This window comes from Bos taurus, chromosome 16, assembly GCF_002263795.3.
Source record: "Bos taurus isolate L1 Dominette 01449 registration number 42190680 breed Hereford chromosome 16, ARS-UCD2.0, whole genome shotgun sequence".
NCBI classification, from domain to species: Eukaryota; Metazoa; Chordata; class Mammalia; order Artiodactyla; family Bovidae; genus Bos; species Bos taurus.
Window position 1 is genome coordinate 6,970,056 of NC_037343.1, and position 16,959 is coordinate 6,987,014.

At 39.8% G+C, this 16,959-nt stretch overlaps 1 long non-coding RNA gene across 1 annotated transcript in view; it reads right to left on the minus strand.

Annotated features, from left to right (window-relative positions):
• Window positions 1–294: 294 nt before the first annotated feature.
• Window positions 295–16,959, minus strand: part of LOC132342440 (uncharacterized) — a 30,169-nt gene continuing 13,504 nt past the window's right edge. Inside the window, exon 3 of the long non-coding RNA XR_009490813.1 lies at window positions 295–1,137. This is a non-coding gene — a long non-coding RNA (uncharacterized lncRNA). The remainder of the gene's footprint in view (window positions 1,138–16,959) is intronic.

Genomic DNA, 16,959 nt, shown 5'->3' on the forward strand with positions numbered 1-16,959 from the left:
TATTATCAACACAGACGTGATTCAAAGGGACATTTTAAAACGAAAGCATGTTACTACTGTATAACAGTAGGTACTTTCCTCAGCAGAAATTTTTCCTCCTTGAAAAGAACTTTTAATCGTTGGTCAAATGGAAACTGAGAGATCTTACATGAAATAGGCCACCCTTTTCAAAAGGGGAGCCTTTCTATTTTGTTTTGGGGCCATTGACTTAAGGAGTTTTAGTTTTCTAAGAAGAAAAGTCAGAGAAAATAAGACTTAGTGCAGAGAATAAAAGACGCTGACACTCTCACACTGTTTTCTTCTCTCTCATCACAGGTTTATGAAACAGCCAAAGAGATTTCTTCATATTCAGGGATATACATCCCTCTTCTCAGATACAATCTAATTGGTGAAGGTGGGTCTCTTTGCCTCCTCAAGTTGAGGAGGAGCCCTGAATTTGGGTTTCCTACAGGTGGTGAGACCAAGAGATTGACCTCCCAGGAAAAAGTGCTGGCCCAGTTCTAGTTTCTCCAGAAGCACCTGCATCATTTAGATGGTGTGGGATTGTGTGAAGGAGGGTGTTTGGAGGTGGGGCTGTGTGAACCCACATAGTATGATTGTGAATCTGCCTGTCTGTGTATTTCCTCAGGAGATATTTCCTTTTAGACAATAAAACTGTCAATGTTCTTTGCAAAAAAGTCTCATTAACACTGCACAGTCTCTGTGCATTCTCTCTTATGCCATCAACATAGCTCTTCCCCAGGTTCGGCTCGTGTTCCCTTTAGTTGGCTGGAGATGGTGCAGAGATCGATGTTCTCAGCTTTTGATCTCTTAAGTGGAAAAGTCAACCTGAAAACCCAGGGCTGGGTCTAAGTATGAATGCTCTGGACCCCTGACCTGCCCATGTCAGTGAGACGAGTGATCCTCAGTCATGGAGCAAGGGGTCCTTGCTCCATGTTCATGCCTGGAAGTACTAGTAGCTCCAGAGTTGTGGCACAGAACCCAGGGCAGCTACTCTGGGGATTAATGGCCAACTTCGGCACAGTCATTAGTGTGAAAGTTACCTCTGGACCCTCATCCTTCTGTCAGCTCACAGAGGATTGTGGAGATTCATGTAGACAATACAGGTCACATCCGTCACTGCAGGTGTCAGATTAACTAGGGCACAAACAGATAAGAATCAGGAAGATGTGTTATTGTATTGGGTAACATTACCATAAGTCTTTCAATTGATGAAACCCTGCAATGCACACTCAAGGGATAATGGCAACTAAGAACTCAAAGTGAAACTTGATTGTTAGCTTGGTGACCATGACTCTTGTTGAAAATCTCCTATCTGTGTGGTTTAGAGATGGTTAATGCTTACTCTGTGGTTTTTCTAAGGTGTTGTCCCACTAAACATATGGCCTCTGTGAGTATGGACAGCCAATGACTCAGTGGACATCCACAAAGAAAAAAACATATTTGTTTAGAAAACAAATATTTATAGAAAAATATGATATTATTGATAGTAGCTGTATTTAAATGGTAGGAATTCTGTATTATCAAAACTTGTGCATTTGATTTTCTTTAAGACAAGTGATTAGTGAATTAATAGAATAGCACATTTTGCTCAGGTTTGAATTCAGTCCTCTAACAGAGTTTACTTTTAATCAAGTACAAAGTCTCATAGAAAACATGATGTAGTAGCAGCAGCTGTGGATCCTGGAGGAAGAATGATCTGGGAAAAATCAAGAGACAATGACAATTTAACAGGAGCTCAAAATAAGCAGGAGGAGTCATAGGTCACTTTCATTGAACAGTAGCATTCATTTTAGAGTTTTCCTTTTATTAGATTGAATATTTCCTTTTGATTAGGTTTCTCTTAGCTGGAGGACAAAGCTCTGTTTTCATTTCTTTCCTCTTCTCCTTTGCTTTCCTTCCTCCTCTGAAGAGAATGGATGAGCACAAATTGAGCTCATGCTCATTAACCTCCCACAGCCATAGAGACCGCCCCGTGTCAACAGGAAGAGAAAACCCCCCAAATGTTTGCAAAGCAGCCTCACCAGTGTTGTAACAGCTATTCTGTGCCCCTCTAGATCTAACTGAGGACCTGCCAGTCAACCTACATTGTGACAGGACAGAAGAGATTCCATGTATCTCCAAGGCTAGCTGTTTTGGTTTTTTGTTTGTTTTTTTCTGGTCTGAGACAGAAATATTGTTTCATTTCTCTTTCAGTAGAATTAAGTTATGAGTCTTTGACGGTGTTTGTTCCAGTTAGAGACAATTCCCTTGGTTGAGATAATGTGGAGGGAGTCTTTTACCGACTCATGATGCCTCAGTCCACAGGATATTAAAATTGCTAGCATCCATTAACCCTGTAGAGTTCTCTCTCCTGCAGCAACATTTCCCCTAGGAAAAGAATTCTGCAATTTCCAACGCAAATGGACTTGGGAGTTCCATCCTCCAGGCACGGGTCTTGCCTTTCATTCTGACATCCTGAGCACCAGTGTTCTGATCTTGCTGGGTTGCCTGGACTCCACCACTGCTTCTCATCAGGTTTTCTACTGTCACCAAATGAACCAAATACTGTGCATCTTTGTGTCTTCTCCTCACAGTGTGTTCTCTTCTGTACTTGCCGGTGGCCCTTCCAGAATGGGAAAGCGGTAGGTATTCTAGAGTCATTCACTTGGGCAGAAAAAAGCTCTGTAGATGGGAAATTTGGGGCTTTCTCATTGGTTTTAGGGCAGACGCACACTGATTCCAAATTCCTGCTTGGAATGAGTATAGAGGCCCTGGTGGTAAAAGTAGCTTGCAAGTAGAATAATGTGGCCAATCCTATAGTTCCAGAAAGAAGCTGTATTATGATTAATAATGTAGGTTTGTGTCCATGGGAATAGGTATGTCTCTATGTGTAATGAAGAGTGTAATTCTGTGTGTGTGTGTGACTATTTTGTGTTGTGTTTTTATTGGTTTATGTTACCCTAAACGTCACTGTTACTGGTGTCATCTTCCCCCTAAAAATTCCCATCACCATTGTACCATGAATGAGTATGTGTATAAGAATTAAACAAAGTATACACATTTGCTGTAGGATTTGATTTTATAGTGAGAAAAAACCTTTAACCTGGAAGACAACTTAGATCATTACCCAGGAAAATATTTATAGGATTCTTTTAATTTTTATTAATATTTTTATTGTCTCTGCTGGGTCTTCATTGCTGCACAGGCTTTTCTCTACTCGTGAAGAGTGAGGGCAACTCTGTAGCTGTGGTGCATAGACATCACTTTGGAGGCTTCTTTTGCTGCAAAACATGACTTCTAGGGTTCTCGGGCTGCAGTGGTTTTGGCACACGGGCTCAGTAGCTGGAGCTCCTGGGCTCTAGGGCACAGGCTCAGTAGTTGTGGCTCACTAGCTTAGTTGCTCCGGGGCATGTGGAATCATTCCAGACCAGGGATTGAGCCTGTATCTCCTGCATTGGCAGGTAGATTTTTAACCACTGAGCCACCAGGGAAGACCTACAGGCTTCTTAATGAGCAAAACTGTGTTTCAGAAGCCCCCTTACTGGGTCAATCACACCTTCATTTCACAGTAAATCTTACCCCTTAAGTAGGTCTTCTGGCTTTTTGATTGATCATGATTCATCACTATGCCACTTCCCTCATTCAAACTCTTTCCTATTCCAGCCTCAGAATGAGACCTCCCCCCTCACCCAAGGCACCTAGTGTTACTAGCGAGGCTCCTTCCTTCTACCAGGAGCCCCTGGTGGTACCCACACGACACACCCAGATCTAGAGGAATCTGAGAAAGGAGGAGCCTCCAGGCATAGATGGAGGAAGTTCAGTACAGATTTGCCTCTTAAGCTTTGAAGTGTCCAGTCAGTCCTGTTAATTCAGTGCAACATATTGCTCTGCATGTCTCTAGAACTTTTCCACCTTGCAACTAAAATTTTACAACTATTTAACAGACCCTCCCAATGTAAACCTCCTTCCAGCTCTTGGAATCCCGCTTCCACTGTCTGCTCCTCTTGAGTTTTCCTTTGGATACCACAGGTAAATGGAATCATGTGCTGTTTGTCTTACTGTGACTGGCTACTTTCACTCTTAACTATATCCTTCAACTTCATTTATTGCTGCAAATGACAGGTTTTCTTTCATTTTTAAAGACCGAATCACATTCCAGTGTATGTATATATCACATTTTCTTTATTGATTTATCTGCCCGTGGACACTGGACAGTATTTCCATCTTGGTTGTTGTATACAATGTGGCAATGGATAAGAGACTGTAGATATTTCCTGGGACATTCTAGCTTTGTATCCTTCGGACATAAACTCAAATAAGTGATTGCTGGATCTTATGATAATTTTGGATCTAAATAATTTTTGGAGGGACTTCCAAACTGTTCCATCATGGGTATGTCATTTTCCATTCCCACCAACAGGGTACAAAAGTTGCACTTCTCCACATCCTTGCTAATATCTGCTTTTTTCTATTTATAATACACATCTTGAAAATATCATGATATCTCTTTTGGACTTGATTTCTGTTTCACTGATACTTAGTGATTTTGAGCACTTTTCTTATGCATATTGATCACTTCTATGAAGAAATATTATTGAAGCTTTTTACAGATGTGAGAGTTGGACTATAAAGAAAGCTGAGCACCAAAGAATTGATGCTTTTGAACTATGGTGTTGGAGAAGACTCTTGAGAGTCCCTTGGACTGCAAGGAGATCCAACCAGTCCTGAATGTTCATTGGAAGAGGTGATGTTGAAGCTGAAACTCCAATACTTTGGCCACTTGATGCGAAGAACTGACTCATTTAAAAAGACCCTGATGCTGGGAAAGATTGAAGGCAGGAGGAGATGGGGACGATAGAGGATGAGATGGTTGGATTGCATCACCAACTCAATGGACATGAGTTTGAGTAAACTCCAAGAGTTGGTGATGGACAAGGAGGCCTGGCGTGCTGCAGGTCACATGGGGTCACAAAGAATTGGGCACAAATGAACAACTGAACTGACTGAAAATTCAGTATTTGCCTGCTGTTGTTTTGAAGTTGAGTTGTAGTAGTTTCTTTGATATTCTGGATATAGGCCCCTTTTTCAGATACAAATTTTGCAGATACTTCCTCTCATTCTATAGGTTGCATTGTTGTTGATTGTTGAGATTGTCCTTTCTTCACTTGGTAAATTTAGAACCTTGGCAAAGATCATATGGCCACACATATGTCAATTTATTTGCAATTCCCTTCTTATGTTTCACTGGTCTCTCTTCCTCTTTTGTTGCTGGTACAACGCTGTTTTGACTGTTGTGGCATTCTTATGTGTTTTGAATTCATGAAGCCTTAAGGCCCCATTGTTCTTTGCTCTCAAGATTTTTTCTCTTTGGGTTTCTTTTAGGTTCCATAAGTATTAGTATTTTGGGTGTTTTTGTTTGTTTGTTTTCATTTCTATAAAATTGAAATGAGATTTTGTGAGTGGTTTCAATATATATGCACATCACTTTAAGTTGTATAAGAAGGTCAACAGCACTAAATATTCCAGTCTATGAATATGGTATGTCATTCCATTTACTTGTCTCTTCTTTCAACAGTGTCCTATGGTTTTCAGTGCACAAATGTTTCACTTCCTAAGGAGCCTTTTGCGCTGCCTTGTTTGAGTCATCTGAGTCAGGGACGGGAAGATGGGCTCAAGAAGAGAGGGAATGTCCTCCCTCCCCTCTGTACCTGCCCTCTGGTTACTTGTAGTACAGGTGTGCAGGGCTATGCCCTTCACCTCTGCCTACAAGTAAGCCTCCAACTGGGAATTTTCTTTGAATCTGAGTGTTCACTTTACTATTGAAATATCCACAAGCACTCTCCCAATGCCTGGCCTGTGTCCAAGAGCCCCAGGTATACCTACATATGAACAAGCATATCAGACCATCAAATCTTCTGCAATAAAGAAAAACCAGAACAGCAGTTCAGTGTCTTTTCCTTATCTTTGGAGCTCTTAGAGCTGAATGTTCCAGTGCAGTAGCCACTACTCAGATAAGCCTATTTATAATGAACATACTTCAAACAATAATAGACGTGTTATCTTAAAAAAACCCACAAAACCCACACAATTACTTGGTCACACTAGTGATATTTCAAGTGTGTCCATAAATGTTGGAATTTCAGTTTCATAAAGTTGAAAGTAAGAGCTATACTGAGCATGTGGAAATGTAAGGTTGAAAGGTGATTCTCTCAGCATCTCTCTGTCATGTGAAATTTTGCAACTGTGATCAACATCTTGTGGAAGGGCTCTGACTCCACCAAGCACAGGAAGGTCTGTGAACCTGGAGGGAAGACCAGGGAGATGCTTTGTGAGCCAAGAAGAGGAGGAGAGATGGATGGGTCAACTTGTATAATGACTGTATTATTGCTCGTAGTTGTCTTTCTACAGAATGTATCCTACAGAGTACTAGCAGCAGTGATGTAGAAGAGAACTAGGTAGGGCACAGTTCTCAGGGAGAGTAGGATTTAGAGGAAGAGGGTTCCTGAACCACTCAGGTTATACCTGCTTCTTTGGAGATAAAATAGGTGAATATGAACTGAGGATTTAAATTGGAGGGAGATGGTTTATGGACCACCTGGGAGATAAAAGAAGGTGAATATAAACTGAAGAAGAAGAAGGGAATATGTGTAAAGTTGTGATATGTTCCTCATATTTTAATGAAATAATAGGACTATGTGTCCATGTGTTTTGTTGTGTTGTGCCTATAGTCATCTCTTGTTATAGACATCTCTTCTTGCTTTTACATTTAGAAATGTCCTTTCTCACAAGACTCCTCTTTCTTTGTCCTTTCATTGACAAATATGAAAGAGTGGCTTATGGTCAGTGCCTTCAGGGTCTTATATAAGGGACATTGGGTTCATGTTTAAATTCTCCTATGATGGCCATTCCTTAATGGGACCAAAAGTCTAATAGTTACTTGACATTGCAGACCAAGTTCTTGCAGTGAGTGTCAGGTTCTGGGTGAGACATGAACTCTCTACCTCTGCATTTTCAGGATTTGTAGATTCCTCTCACATTTGTCTTCATTGTTTATTCCTCATGTAAAGGGTGTTCTTGGGGTTGGATACGTCAAAGCACACAGGCTCTGGCGTTCCAGCCTGGACTGAGTCTCCTGGAACTCATCTCAGCTTCCAACCCAAGGATGCTGTGCTGAAGGTGCTTTCAAGTGAGACTAGTCCATGTCCAGCTGCCCCTAGACACCAACATGGCCACATATTGTAGAAAATTTGAAGGAGCCACTGGCTTTCTTAACACATTTGCACTCACAGCCCTGCTGACCTGGTCTCCTGGGACTGACCAGACCTAGGTCAGAGACTCAGAGCAGCAGAACCCAGGATCACTGTTCTCCACAGGACCCAATGCTCTATCCAGACAGCCCTGCCCCTGCTCCCCACACCCCAGTCCTGCCTACTCTGTGACCTTTACTCAAGCTTTCCCAGGTTTCATTCCTCCCAGTCCTTCCAAGGTAGGGGTAAACCCTGGATGGTGCTATGTGTATATGAGGCTTCCCTATCTGTAAAACCCTTGTGGCATTACTTCAGACTAAGATAATTTGGACATGCTGCTTTAATTATAATATTGATTTCATCCTCCTTCATTCTGGTAATACTATTCTTCATGAATATGTCTGTTAGAATACTATTGTTTTTCTTTAAATGAAAAATTTTGAAATGAATAATACCCTTAGAAATTCTTACAGTATTACAATGTAAATAAATAGAAAATGAAAATGTCTTTATCTTGTTGTATAAGCAATTAATGCATTTCGGTTTCCTAGTTAATGCCAATTTGTTGGGGCTCCTAAATCTTCTGCCTGGAATTGTGAGTCATATTCAAGTGTGCCATCAACTCAAGAGAAGGGATCTTTCTCTTCTGCAATCTGCCTCACTTCAGAGTCCCATAGACTCCTTACAGTGTTTTCTTGACAAAAAGCTGATAATCATGATTAATCCCTCACTTTCTTTTACTTCCCATTTCACATCTGCTAGTTCAACCTTCAGAATGTGACCACCCACCTCACCTCCACCTCCACCAATTCTGAATCAAATCTCCCCTTACATTAGTTCTTTTCAGTCCTTGAAACACAAACCCTGCAAAGGATCAGACCACACACCTCAACTCTCCTCCAGCAAGGGGGCTTTGCCTCACAGGGCCATCCCACACATGCTCTTTTTCTCCATCAATTTCCCCAAAGCAGGTTGATCAAATCACCTGATCCCCATTATCTCTAATTAAAGGTAGGGAGAAGAAAGGAACTGGTATTACCTACATCTGGGGATTCTAGGCTAGCTCCCTTTTTAATTGTGTGTGTGCCCGTAGGGTCCACCTCTTTGCAGTCCCATGGAGTGTAGCCCACAAGGCTCCTCTGTCCATGGATTTCTCCAGGCAAGAATACTGGAGTGGGCAGTTATTTCCTTCTCCAGGGGATCTCTCCAGCCCAGGGACTGAACTTGAGTCTCTTGCCTCTTCTACATTGAAAGGCAGATTCTTTACCTCTATACAATCTGGGAAGCCCATCTTTACATACATGAAATTATTACACTCATTTCATAGACAATGAAACCAATGATCATCTGAAATATTTGTATAGCTCTGTGAATAAGTGTCAATTTAGCTAACTAGCAGTGACATTGGGATTCAAACCCAGATAAATCCGGGGCCAATTTCCACACCCTATCTGCACCATGCTGCCTTGAAGGCATTCTTTAGCACTTCTCATTGGCCTCCCTGGGATCCTAGAAAGACTGTTTTGGCAGGTAGTAAGAGGAGGTGTTTAGGAAGCAGGAAAAAAAAAAAAAGAATCTGAAGACCATATTTTCACATGTAAAATACAAATAAAATTTCTAACACAGAGAGTTATTTAATGAAATCAAAAGTGAAAGTGAAAGTGGCTCAGTCATGTCAGACTCTTTGTCACCCCATGGACTATACAGACCATGGAATTCTCTAGGCCAGAATACTGGAGTGTGTAGCCTTTCCTTTCTCCAGGGGATGTTCCCAACCCAGGGATTGAACCCAGGATTCCCACATTGCAGGCGGATTCTTTACCAAATAAGCCACAAGGGAAGTCTAAGAATACAGGGGTGGGTAGCCTATCCTTTCTCCAGCAGATCTTCCCAACCCAAGAATCCAACTGGGGTCTCCTGCATTGCTGGTGGATTCTTTACTAACTGAGCTATCAGGCATGTCCAAGAATCAGATAAAGAATTTAGCACTGTTACTGAGGCTAAGCTGCTGCTGCTAAGTCACGTCAGTCATGTCCGACTCTGTGCGACCCCATAGACGGCAGCCCACCAGGCTCCCATCCCTGGGATTCTCCAGGCAACAGTACTGGAGTGGGTTGCCACTGCCTTCTCCTTAGCACTGTTAGTATGCAAGAATAAGAACACACACAGGCCCCTCCTCTATTCCTAGGGAATAGAGGAGGGGCCAGTGAGACTCATAAAGAAGGACCGAGAGCATCAGTTGGACTACTTGTCTCTGTGTAAACTTCTAAGTCCTCTCTGTGGTCAGCAACTGCAGTCATGTCACATGAGGGCAGAATGCAAAGACATCACTTAAGCAATAGCTATAAAGATCCATGTGTTGACTGTCCATCTGCCCCATGGAATGTCAGCTCCAAGAGGACAGGGAATCCTGAGCTGTGTTCACTGTCTAAGGCCTTGAAACTGCCTAACCACAGTCGGGGGTAAATCAACATATGTTGACTCACTGGATGAATGAGTGTTTGAATAAAGGAATGAATGAACGGGTAAAAAAAAAAAAAAAGAACACACACAGATATACACCTTGCTATTTTTCCTACCCCCTTTCTGATTAATCAGATCTAAACACACACACACACGCACACACACACAGACACACACAAAGTTAGGTCAGGCCATGCGTGCTCTTGTTGACTCCTCCTAATTCACCACCTAACACCTCACTTTACATCCACTTCCTTGACTTCCTCACTGTTCCTGGCAGGCCCAGTCCACAGAGGGGGGCCTTTGCTTTAGGCATCTTCTCTCCCTGCCGAGCTCATCCCCAATGCTTGGCTTATTCATTTACTTTCTTCTGAGGCCTGCTGGAGGTAACTTTATTAGATAAGCCACCATTTATTATGCTATTAAAACGTCTCACTCTAGATCCCAAATGACTAGTGCCTAACACCTGTTAGCTGCTAAATAAATATTCGATGTTGTTGTTGTTCACTCACCCAGTCATATCCAACTCTTTGTGACCCCCATGGACTTCAGCATCCCAGGCTTCCCTGTCCCTCACTATCTCCCAGAGTTTGCCCAAGTTGCCCATGTCCATTGCATTGGTGATGCTGTCCAGCCATCTCATCCTCTGATGTCCTCTTTTCCTGCTGCCCTCAATCTTTCCCAGCATCACGGACTTTTCCAATGAGTTGTCTGTTTGCATCAGGTGACCAAACTATTGGAGCTTCAGCTTTAGCTTCAGTATCAGTCCTTTCAGTGAAAATTCAGAGTTGATCTCCCTCAAGATTCACTGGTTTGATCTCCTTGCTGTCCAAGGGACTTTCAGGAGTCTTCTCCAGCACCACAGTTCGAAGGTATCAGTTCTGTGGCATTCTTCCTTCTTTACAGTCCAGCGCTCACAACTATACATGACCACTGGGAAGACCGTAAGTATTTATTGAATAAATTTAATGAAAGAGTTGAATATTTATATCTGTCATTGAGCAAATAAAGATTTTAAAAACTAAGATCAATACATCTCTGGCCATTTTTTGGCCCAATTGTATGTTCTTCTGTCAGTCATATTAAGAGTTTTTAATAAGTCTGAGCTGATTGATCATTTGCAATAGAGATCAAAATTGCAATTATTTAAGTCCACAGGTTGCTTTGGAGGGCAATAAAACAGAAAATTGATACTGTTTGATCTTTTTCACAGTTGTTCCTTTATGGAAACTTACCTTTTGTAATGAAAATGTAATACTAAACCACTTGGACATTTTCCTTAATGTGCACAAAAACAGATGTACACAAGAGATCAGAATAGAATGGAAAATAAACTTAAAAATGTCATTGTGGAATATCGTGAAGTGCTCTGAATATTTACTATTGTAAGAAAATGTCCAAGAATAGTGTATATGGAAAGTATTCCTAAATTGTACACAATTTATTAAAAAAAATAAACTACCATTTGCTATCTTTTAAAAAAAGAAAGTATCCAAAAAGGTGTTGGCAATTTTTCTTAATCTCTCTGTTTTCAATACTGTTTGAAAACTAGGGTTTGAAAATTTAACAGAAATATAGATCAATGGAACAAAATAGAAAGTCCAGAGATAGATCCATGCACATATGGAAACCTTATCTTTGACAAAAGAGGCAAGAATATACAATGGAGAAAAGAAAATCTCTTTAACAAGTGGTGCTCAGAAAGCTGGTCAAGCACTTGTAAAAGGATGAAACTAGAACACTTTCTAACACCATACAGAAAAATTAACTCAAAATGGATTAAAGATCAAAACATAAGACCAGAAACTATAAAACTCCTAGAGGAAAACATATGCAAAACACTCTCCAACATAAGTCACAGCAGGATCCTCTATGACCCACCTCCCAGAGTAATGGAAATAAAAGCAAAAATAAACAAATGGGACCTAATTAAACTTAAAAGCTTTTGTACAATGATGGAACCTATAAGCAAAGTGAAAAGACAGCCTTCAGAATGGGAGAAATAATAGCAAAGAGAGCAACTGACAAATAATTAATCTCAAAAATATACAAGCAACTCCTGCAGCTCAATTCCAGAAAAATAAATGACTCAATCAAAAAATGGGCCAAAGAGCAGATGAGTGGATAAAAAAGCAGTGGTACATGTATACAATGGAATGTTACTCAGCCATTAAAAAGAATACATTTGAATCAGTTCCAATGAGGTAGATGAAACTGGAGCCTATTATACAGAGTGAAGTAAGCCAGAAAGAAAAACACCAATACAATATACTAATGCATATATATGGAATTTAGAAAGATGGTAATGATAACCCTATATGCAAGACAGCAAAAGAGACACAGATGTACAAAACAGTCTTTTGGACTCTGTGGGAGAAGGCGAGGGTGGGATGATCTGAGAGAATAGCATTGAAACATGTATATTATCATATGTGAAACAGACCACCAGTCCAGGCCGAAGCATGAGACAGGGTGCTCAGGGCTGGTGCAATGGGATGACCCAGAGGGATGGGATGGGGAGGGAGGTGGGGGGGGGTGGTTCAGGATGGGGAACACATGTAAACCTATGGCTGATTCATGTCAATGTATGACAAAACCACTACAATATTGTAAAGTAATTAGCCTCCAATTAAAAGAAATCAATTAAGAAAATAAATAAACTGGAAAGTACATCATAAAAAATAAAATTTAATAGGATAAATATAATATCATTTAAGAGATGGCTTTGACTTACAAACTACAAAAGTATGTTTCACTCTATTTTATTTATTAGTTTAATATTAAAAAAAGAATCACTGCCCCTTTGGCTCTGACCAATCAGACAGAAAATTCTGACTTTTTTTTTTTAATCTATCTACTTTTTGTATGGTTGTATGATAGGCAAGTTTAAGGGAAATATTTACCTTAAAGATATTACTGTTGTTGAAATTAACTTTTCTTAGAAATGTACCTTTAACTGCCAAGTTTAGAGCCCAGCATAGTACAGGGAATTATTATTTGATTTTTGTTTTGTTTTGTTTTTTTCCAGTGGTATTTCTTCAGCATAGTCAGAAATTCCCCAGATTTATAAAATATCAATATTAAAAATATAATTATTCTATAAAATCTAATTGCATAGGAATTGAAAAATATCCTCTGTTCATTAAAATTTTTTAGGAATGGAGAGTTTATAAGGGATTATCTCTTGAATGCAGGAGAAAATTTATGCCCCATATTCCAAAACCAAAAATAACATTATTGAAGACACACAGCATTACTCAGTGTCATGACAAGGCTGTAAATTCACAGGACAAATCCTATGAAAAAGTTAAGCCATTTATGATACTTATATATAGTAAAACTATATATGTAGTAAATATATATATAGTAAAAAATCCATTAGCTCTAAAATTTGGTAGTGTCAATGAAAATTTTGATGTGATAGAAAAACTCCTAAATATGATGTCCGTGACAAGCACAACTTAGTTCTGAAGTTTAACAGTATTTCGGAAGGGAGGTGGGGTTGTTTTATTTTATTTTTTTGCCACATCTTGTGGCTTGCAGGATCTTAGTTTCTTGACCAAGGATCGAATTCTGGGCCTGGGCAGTGAAAGTTCAGAGTCCTAACCATTGGACCACTGAGGAAGTCCTCTAATGTCTTAACAATGCTCATATGAAACTGGCCACATTTACGACATATAACTACTGACAGTTCTCCCAAAATGGTCAAAGCTGTAGACCCTTAATTTAACTGAGGTGGCAACATTTTTCAAGGCCATGAAACATAAGTCAGTTCCTTGCATAAGTGTCTTAGAATTACTCTCCATTAGAAAATTAAAACAGAAGACATACTGTTTGTAATAATTAAGTCTCTGAACTTTGTGCCCTATTAAGGTCAGGCCACAGGCTATTCAGTTGTGGTAGATGAATCAGAGTACCAATAACAATCTGCTTATATATTGAAATTAAGATGCTTAGCTATGGCATCTTCTACAGAGAATGGAAATTTTAAGAATTCAGTTTATTGAATTGTTAACAAAAAATATAGGATCAAAATCTTGAACTTGCAATTTCATTTATTATACTGAAATCAGTTTCATCAAATCAAAGCCATGACCAAACAAAATTACAAAATAGTGGTGGTTAAAATGTATCCTTCTCCCTTTCATTAAATAAATAAATAAATAAGAATTCTTTAGGCTGCCCTTCTCAATACTGAAGGTTTGTGAAAAGACCTACAACTATGAAGTTACTGAATTACACTTTAAATAGTATAGTGATAGCTGAATACGGTAATGCTGCAGCAATGGCGGAATCTTATCATTATGTGAAAGTTTTCCTTACAATTAATTTAAAATTAAAATAATGATCATTATTTTACCTATATTTGGAATTACATTCTAAATGGATTCCTCTTAACAAAAAGTGATTTTATACAATTAAATAATAAAAGAGTTTAGTACAGGCCAGATACTCATTGCTATTTATATGTTCCAGAATAATCTAAACCTAATTACTTTAACAACTCTGTGAGGTATATCTTATCATTAAGGCTACTGAAAAAAGTGAAAGTCACTTATTCCTGTCCAACTCTTTGTGACCCCATGGACTAAAACCTCTGTACACTGGATTCACCAAAGAATACTGGAGTGGGTTGCCATTCCCTTCTGCAGGGGATCTTCCAGATCCAGGGTACACCCCAGGTCTCATGTACTGCAGGTGGATTCTTTAGCATCTGAGCTCTTTACTGCGGAAACCCACAGGTTACTGAAGCACATGTTAAACAGCTAACCTATGTCACCAAGGAGTAAAAGGTAGAGTTAGAATTTGAATCTAAGAAACCTAGATCTAGGGATTAAAGTTTTCAGGTACTACACTATAGCTACACTACTAAATAGATAAATACAAGAATAAGGTCTAAAGTAAAGTAAGAAAGAATGAAAAATTCATTTCTGTTAAAAAGAGATACCACTACACAATTATCACAGTGGCTAAACTCCAATAAACAGAAAATCCCAAATATTGGTGAAGATACAGAGCAACAGGAACTCAATTAACTAACTGTTGTTGGAATGTAAAACAGTACAAGCACTTTATGGGCTTCTTATGAAGCTAAATATAGGCTACCTATCATGTAATACAGCAATCACACTCCTAGTTAATTATCCAAATGCACTGAAAACATGAAAGCTTCCACACATATGTTCAGAGTAACTTTATTCATAATTGCCAAAAATTGGAAGTAATCAAGTTGTCCTTCAGTAAGTGAATAAACTGTGATGCATTCATACAATAGATTATTATTTGGTAAGTAAAGGAAATGGGTTACTGAGCCTTGAAAGAAATGGAGAAGGTTTAAAGAGCTATTACTAAGTGAAAGAAGTCATTCTCAAAATCCTCAATCAAAAGGGATGCTTTCACCTATCTGACATTCTGGAAAAGGCAAAGCTCTACAGGTGTTGAAAAGATCAGGGATTGACAAAAGTTTGGTGGAAGAGTTTGCTGGAAGGGGAGGAGAAAGAGTGATGAATAAGTGGAGCCCAGGGGTCTTTAGGGTCCTAAAACTATCTATACAACATTACAACGGTGGACAGATGGCATGATGCATTTGTCAAAACCCACAAAACTGTACAACAGGAAGAGTGATGCCTAACATAAATTATGGTGCTTACTTAATAATCAGGTGACAACATTGGTCCATCAGTTGTAAAAATTATAATCAACGATAAAGAAATGTAATTAATAAAAGTGCTTCTTGTGGTGTTAGAAATAATCTCTAATAACATGAATTACTTTTGTGCACAGAAATTCAATAAAAGAAGCAGTACTTATTACAAGGGATTAGTTCACCCATTCCTGGTGGCTGATTAAAGACAAGAACTTTGGCAAGGCATACAGTCAGGAGCTAAAGATCATGACCGGAAACTATATGAACGAAAGCCTGGAATCTCTGGATATAGAAAGGGTCTATCTTTTTTTTTAACAGAAATTCCCATGTGGCTCAATGCTAAGGAAGCCACCTGCTAATGCAGGAGACCTGGGTTTGATCCCTGCGTCAGGAAGATCCCCTGGAAAAGGAAATAGCAATCTGATTCAGGATTCTTGCCTGGGAAACCCCATGAACAGAGGAGCCTGGTGGGCTTCCATCCATGGGGTCACAAAAGACTCAGACACGTCTTAGTGACTAACACGCAGACATCCTCTTTTAAAGGCCTTTTGATTAATTAAATTTGGCCCACCCAAGATGACTTGACTTAAATAAAATTGACTGCTTAGGCCTGATTCATTAAATCAATTTCATTGCAGCTTCAAAATTCCTAAACAGCAGTGAAAAGATGAGTGTGTAACTAGGTCATTAGGAGGTGTGTGTATGTGCACTATAAAATTGTTATTTCAAGGCCTCCTTGAAGTTTCACAGGAGTGTAGCTCTTGCAGCCTACCCGATGTAGAAACACACTAGAAAGGGAATTCTGCACGATTTACTTCAGAAGCAAAGCTGTGTGGGAAACCATGACGGTGGATATAGCAGTCATGGTAGTCCGGGGGGAAGCACTGTGGACAAGGAAAGCAAATTCATTTTCTAAGTGCGTGTATTTTCCAGGAAAAGCAAGATGTTACCCAGTTCAATAAAGGAAGGGATTTAATGTAGTCAGCCTGCCACCAGGTATCTGGCTGATCACCTCAGAGAACTCAGGGTCAGTCTCCGTTGTTGGGATATGGACACTCAACAGAGTCTATAGCCAGGCCAGCCTTGGGGGTGGAATTCAGCATTGCTAAGCTCATGCTGATCCCATCCTTGTCACCAGGGCTGCTTTGTTCATGAGTCACTGAGCAAAAACAGAGGTGGCTGAGCAGGATGCTGACAAGACATTCATAGTAGAGGCCGTCTTAGTCACTTGATTGCTAAACTCCCTCTCTCTCTCTCTCTCTTTTTTTTTGTTTGTTTTCTTTTTACTAATTCACATGGAACACAAATATCTTCCTATCCTGTTTCCAAAGACATCTATCTACATACCATCTTCAGGACTCTTTTTTCATGAATCTTACAATTGTGCCTGATCATTCCACCAAACCATTGGCCACATTTCATGAATTGGTATCGAGCTGGTCATTTGGCATTTCTCCTTATAGGCAAAAACAAACAGGCAATTACCCTGGCTGAAGCTCTGCCTTTTACTGAAAACAAGTCCCTATGCCCAACTTACAGGGAGGCTAAACAAGAACAGCAGGTCAGGGTGTGGAGCCCAGAAAGATGTACTGAGGGCCCTGCAAGGAGAGGAGTGGCTCA